This window comes from Sapajus apella, unplaced genomic scaffold, assembly GCF_009761245.1.
Source record: "Sapajus apella isolate SASKATOON/1434 unplaced genomic scaffold, GSC_monkey_1.0 scaffold1237, whole genome shotgun sequence".
Classification (NCBI taxonomy): domain Eukaryota; kingdom Metazoa; phylum Chordata; class Mammalia; order Primates; family Cebidae; genus Sapajus; species Sapajus apella.
The window spans coordinates 8,385-15,787 of NW_022438163.1; the positions used below are offsets into that span (position 1 = coordinate 8,385).

At 37.8% G+C, this 7,403-nt stretch overlaps 1 pseudogene; it reads left to right on the top strand.

Annotated features, from left to right (window-relative positions):
- The first annotated feature begins 5,045 nt into the window (after positions 1 to 5,045).
- On the top strand, positions 5,046 to 6,556 carry LOC116546701 (annotated as a pseudogene).
- The last annotated feature ends 847 nt before the right edge of the window (positions 6,557 to 7,403 follow it).

Genomic DNA, 7,403 nt, shown 5'->3' on the forward strand with positions numbered 1-7,403 from the left:
ATGTCCCCCATTATAGAAGAAGAACTCATCGCCTTTCACGATCACGCCCTTATAATTATTTTCCTAATTAGCTCCCTAGTCCTGTACGTTATTTCCCTAATACTTACCACAAAATTAACTCACACTAGCATTATAAATGCTCAAGAAATCAAAATAATCTAAACCATCCTGCCTGCAATCATTCTTATTATAATTGCTCTTTCCATCCCTATGTATTTTATATACAACAGGCGAATTTAATAAACCCTGCTTAACCCTTAAAGCAATTGGCCACCAATGATCCTGAAGCTATGAATATTCAGACTATGAGGTTTAGCCTTTGACTCTTATATTATACCAACCTACTTCCTTGAACCCGGCGAATTCCGACTTCTTGAAGTAGACAATCGAACAACTCTACCAATAGAAGCAGATATTCGTATGCTAATTTCATCACTAGACATCTTACACTCATGAGCCATTCCACTACTAGGCCTTAAAACAGATGCAATCCTAGGACGCTTAAACCAAGCTATACTAGCTTCCATACAACCAGGACTATTTTATGGGCAATGCTCAGAAATTTGTGGATCAAATCACAGCTTCATACCTATTGTCCTAGAATTTATTTATTTCCAAGATTTCGAAGTATGAGCCTCATACTTATACATCGTATCACTGTAAAGCTACCTAGCATTAACCTTTTAAGTTAAGGACTGAGAGAACCCCTCTCTCTACAGTGAATGCCTCAACTAGATATTTCACCATGACCAATGGTGATTCTATCAAGTTGTAACCCTCTTTTATATTATTCAACTAAAAATACTGAATTTTACTTTCCATATTACCCCACCATCAAAATTAACAAACACAAAAACATAAAACAACTTGAGAACTAAAATGACCAAAATCTATTTACCTCCTTCGGTATCCCTATAATCTTAGGAATCCCCCTAGTAGTAGTATTATTTTATTCCCCACTACACTAATTATACCCCCCAACAACCTAACCAATAACTGACTTTCCTCTCTTCAACAATGACTAATTCAACTTACACTAAAACAAATAATAATAGCTCATACCATTAAAGGACAAACCTGATCCCTTATACTTTCTAGCTTGAATCACTTTCATCGCCCTAAATAACCTTCTCAGGCTTACACCCTACGCATTTACACCTACTACTTAATTATCAATAAATCTGGGTATGGCAATCCCTCTATGAGCAGCAAGTGTGCTCACAGGACTTCAATTTAAAACAAAAGCATCCCTTGCCCATTTCTTACCCCAAGGAACACCTATTCCACTTATTCCTATATTAATTATTATTGAAACAATTAGCCTTTTTATTCAACAGCCAACATCACAGCAGGCCACCTATTAATACACCTACTTGGAGATACTACACTAACTCTTCTATCTATCTCTCCTCTTCCGTAATTACTATCATCGTTATTATTTTATTAATCACCCTAGAATTAGGTGTAGCTCTAATCCAAGCCTATGTTTTCACACTTCTAGTGAGCCTCTACCTATATGATAATTCATAATGACACACCAACCACACGCTTATCACATAGTCAACCCAAGTCCCTCACCACTAACAGGAGCCCTACCAGCTTTTCTATTAACCTCTGGCCTAATTATATGATTCCATTTCTACTATATCCTCCTCCTTGCCGCAGGACTATTAGCTAGTGCAATAACAGTCTTTCTTTTTTTTTTTTTTTTTTTGAGATGGAGTTTCACTCTTGTTACCCAGGCTGGAGTGCAATGGCGCGATCTTGACTCACCGCAACCTCCGCCTCCCGGGTTCAGGCAATTCTCCTGCCTCAACCTCCTGAGTAGCTGGGATTACAGGCACGCGCCACCATGCCCAGCTAATGTTTTGTATTTTTTTTAGTAGAGACGGGGTTTCACCATGTTGACCAGGATGATCTCGATCTCTTGACCTCGTGATCCACCCGCCTCGGCCTCCCAAAGTGCTGGGATTACAGGCTTGAGCCACCGTGCCCGGCAATAACAGTATTTCAATGATGACGTGATGTAGCACGAGAAAGCACATATCAAGGCCACCATGCCATACCCGTTAAAAAAGGTCTCCGATATGGAATAATCTTATCATTTCAGAAGTCTTCTTTTTCACTGGTTTCTTCTGAGCATTTTACCACTCTAGTTTAGTTCCAACCCCACAAACAGGAGGGCACTGACCTCCTACAGGTATCTTCCCTCTTAATCCAATGGAAGTACCACTTCTGAATACAGCTGTCCTACTCGCATCAGGAGTCACAGTTACTTGAGCACATCACAGCCTAATAGAAGCTGATCGAGAAGAATCAGCTCAAGCACTATCTACAACTATTGCGCTAGGAATTTACTTTACCTATCTACAAATATCAGAGTACTCTGAAACTTCCTTTACCATTTTTGATGAAATTTATGGCTCCACATTCTTTATAGCTACAGGTTTCCATGGCCTTCATGTTATCATTGGAACCACTTTCCTTGCCACATGCTATATTCGCCAACAACTATATCACTTCACATCCAACCACCATTTCGGCTTTGAAGCCGCCGCATGATACTGACATTTCGTAGAAGTAGTATGACTATTCCTCTATATTTCTATCTACTGATGAGGATCCTATTCTTAGTATAAATAGCACCACTGACTTCCAATCAACAGGCCTTGATAAACTCGAGAGAGTATAATTAACCTAGCACTAACCCTAATAACTAATATTCTACGAGCCTTACTATTAATTACCATTACATTTTGAATTCCACAATTAAATTCATATGCAGAAAAATATAATCCGTATGAGTGTGGATTTGACCCTACAGCCTCTGCCCATCTGCCCTTTTCTATAAAATTTTTCCTAGTTGCTATCACATTTCTTCTTTTTGACCTAGAGATTGCCCTACTGCTACCCCTGCCGTGAGCAACCCAAACAAATAACTTAATACTAACAATCAACATAATTCTCGTTCTACTTACTATTCTTGCACTAGGGTTAGCCTACGAATGGACCCAAAAGGGATTAGATTGAGTCGAGTTGGTGTATAGTTTAATCAAAACAAATGATTTCGGCTCATTAGATTATGATAAATCATATACACCAAAGTGCCTTTCATCTACATTAATACCGCACTAGCATATTTCATATCTTTACTGGGATTATTAATCTACCGATCTCACCTAGTATCATCTCTACTATGTTTGGAAGGCATAATATTATCACTATTTATTATAGCAACACTCATAACCTTAAATATGCACTTAATATATATATAATGCCTATTATTCTACTAGTATTCGCTGCATATGAAGCTGCAGTAGGTTTAGCCTTATTAATCTTAATTTCTAATCTGTACAGTCTATAGCAAAATTTAAATTTACTTCAATGTTAAAAATTATCTTACTGATAATTGATACTTCCAATATGACTTTCAAAGAGTCATATAATATGAATTAATAAAATAACCTGCAGCCTATTAGTGCTTTTACCCTTATACTCCTGTATCTACCAAATAGTTCATGTAATTTATCACTAACCTTCTTCTCAGACCCATCAACATCACCTCTCCTAACCCTAACAACCTATTACCACTAATAATCTTAGCAACACAACACCACCTCTACAATTCCCTCCCACGAAAAAAACTATATATCTCAATATTAATTTTTTTACAAATCTCCCTAATCTCAACATTTACAGCTACAGAACTAATCCTATTTTATATCCTATTTGAAACTACCCTAATCTCTACCTTAATTATTATTACCCACTGGAGGTATAACCAGAGCGCCTCAAAGCTGGCTCATACTTCTTATTCTACACACTAGCAGGATCTCTTCCATTACTTATTACACTCCTCTATCACTTAAACAGCTTAGGATCCTTAAATATACGGGCAATAATAGTTAATACCAAAGAATTATTACTCTCCTGAACTAATAATGTTATATGGTTAGGGTACATAATGGCCTTTATAGTCGAAATACCCCTGTATGGAATTCATCTATGAGTACCCAAAGCCCATGTCGAAGCCCCAGTCGCTGGCTCAATAGTACTTGTACTTGCAGCAGTCCTGCTAAAACTAGGTGGCTACGGCATGATATGAGTCACCCCTATTCTTAACCCCTTAACAGAAAAAATAAGTTACCCTTTCCTTATTCTATCTCTATGAGGTATGGTTATAACAAGTTCTATCTGCTTATGACAAGCAGACCTAAAATCACTCATTGCCTACTCTTCCGTTAGCCATACAGCACTTGTTATCTTAGCTATCCTCATTCAACCCCCCTGAAGCTTTACTGGCGCAATAATCCTAATAATTGCCCATGGATTTACTTCATCTCTACTATTTTGCCTGGCAAACTCAAACTACGAACGAATTCACAGCTGAACTATAATATTCACCCGAGGCCTCCAAACACTATTCCCACTCCTAGCTCTCTGATGACTTCTAGCAAACTTTGCCAATCTCGCCTTACCCCTAACTATTAACTTAGTGGGGGAACTACTTACAATGTTGCCTCCTTCTCCTGATCCAACTTTACTATTATATTTACGGGATTCAACATACTAATTACAGCTCTAAACTCACTACATATATTTACTTCAACACAGCGAGGGCCATTAGCATACAGTACTAGCAATGTAAAACCCCTATTTACACGAGAAAATATACTTATACTAATACATATGGCACCAATCCTCCTCCTCACCTTAGACCCCAAAGTGATTATAGGATCAGCACCCTGTAGCTATAGTTTAATCAAAACTTAGATTCTGAATCAAATAATAGAAGATTATAACTTCTAAACTACTGAGAAAGTATGCAAGAACTGCTAACTCATGCCCCCAAGCCTAACAGCTTGGCTTCTCAGCTTTTAAAGGATAGTAGTTATCCATTGGTCTTAGGAGCCAAAAACATTGGTGCAACTCCAAATAAAAGTAAAAATGCACTCTTCCAACAATCTAATAATATTAATCCCTCTACTAGCACCCATCATAATTAATTAATCCTGACAAAAACCTCTTATACCCACATTATGTAAATCGTAGAGTTCTCAATATGGTACATAAGCTCAGACCCAAACATTAACCAATTCCTCAAGTACTTGCTCATTTTTCTTATCACAATACTAATTTTAATTACCACTAATAATCTGTTTCAACTTTTTATTGGATGAGAAGGAATAGGCATTATATCCTTTCTGCTAATTAGCTGATGATATGGCCGAACAGATGCCAGCACAGCAGCCCTGCAAGCAATTCTACACAACCACATTGGAGATATTGGCTTTATCCTAGCAACAGCATGACTCTTTTTATACTCTAATTCATGAGATTTTCAACAAATATTTATTCTTAACTCCACCCCAAACTCCTTTCCCCTAATAAGCCTCCTCCTAGCAGCAACAGGAAAATCAGCCCAATTTGGTCTGCACCCATGACTACCCTCTGCCATGGAAGGACCCACCCCAGCTTCAGCATTACTTCACTCCAGCACAATAGTCGTTGCAGGTATTTTTCTAATTATCCGCTTTCATCCCCTAATTGAAAATAATTTGCTTATTCAAACACTCACCTTATCACTAAGGGCTATTACTACCCTATTTACAGCAATCTGTGCTCCGACATAAAATGATATAAAAAAGATCATAGCCTTTTCAACCTCAAGCCAACTAGGCCTCATAATAGTAACAGCTGGCATTAATCAACCACACCTAGCCTTTCTTCATATCTGTACCCACGCCTTTTTCAAAGCTACACTATTTCTATCTGCAGGATCTATTATTCACAGCCTTAACAATGAGCAAGGTATTCGAAAAATAGGAGGCCTATTTAAAACCTTACCCTTCACCGCTTCCTCCCTCATTATTGGCAGCTTTGCACTTATAGGAGCACCCTTCCTTACAGGTTTCTACTCAAAAGATCTAATATCAAAACCGCCAACATGTCGTATACCAACGCCTGAGCCCTTACAACTACTCTCGTAGCCACCACCCTTACAGCGATATACAGTATCCGTATTATTTTCTATACTTTAACGGGACACCCTCGCTTTACAACTTTAATCTCAATTAACGAAAATAATCCCCTGCTAATAAACCCAATTAATCGCCTAGCAGCGCGTAGCATTTTTGCTGGGTTTCTTATGTCTAATTGTGTCCCTCCTGCCTCGCACCCTCAAGTCACTATACCCCATTACCTCAAACTTACAGCTTTAGGTGTAACTATTTTAGGGCTCCTTCTAGCAATAGAACTTAGTTTCATAACTAACAATATAAAATTAAGCACCCTAGTAAAAACTTACTACTTCTCTAACATACTAGACTTTTACTCAATCACTACTCATCACTTAAAACCCCATTCAAGCTTAACCACAAGCCAAAACTTCACCTCTACCTTACTAGACCTATTTTGACTAGAAAAATCTATACCAAAAATAACAACACAGACCCAAATCTCAATCTCTACAACCACATCAATTCAAAAAGGCCTAATCAAGCTCTATTTCTTATCCTTTATTCCACTCACTCTGGCACTACTCTTAACCATCTAACCCCAGCCCCGAGTTAACTCAATTGCAATATGTATACCCATGAACAATGTCCAACAGGTAACTAAAACAACTCAAACACCGTAATTATATAAAGCAGCGGCACCTGTAGGATCTTCACGAATCAACCCTGGCCCCCACCCTCATAAATTATTCAACTCACCACAGTCTTATAATTAACAGTAACTTCTACCGTTTTATTGGGATCACCACCTAATAATAATACTATCGTTGTTTCCAACACTAAACCCAACATAAATATTCCTAAAATATCAATGCTTGAAACTCATGTTTCAGGACACTCATCAATCGCTATTGCCACAGTATAACCAAAAACAACCATTATACCACCTAAATAAATTTAAAAAACTATAAGCCCCATAAGATCCACCAAAATATAATTACACAACCTACAGCACCACTAAAAATTAGCACTAACCCCCCATAAATAGGTGTGGGCTTAGAAGAAAACCCTACAAACCCCATTACTAAAATAATACTTAATGAAAATAAAGCATATGTCATTATTCCCACATGGGTTATAACCATGACTAATGATATGAAAAACCATCGTTGTATTTCAACTATAAGAATCCTAATGACTTCCCCCCACAAAACACATCCACTAACAAAAATTATTAACAACTCATTTATTGACCTCCCCACACCATCTAACATTTCCTCCTGATGAAATTTCGGCTCACTTCTAGGCACCTACCTAATTATTCAAATTACTACAGGCTTATTCTTGGCCATACATTACACACCAGATTCCTTAACCGCCTTTTCCTCAGTTGCCCACATCACCCGAGATGTTAACTACGGCTGAATAATCCGCTACTTATTTGCT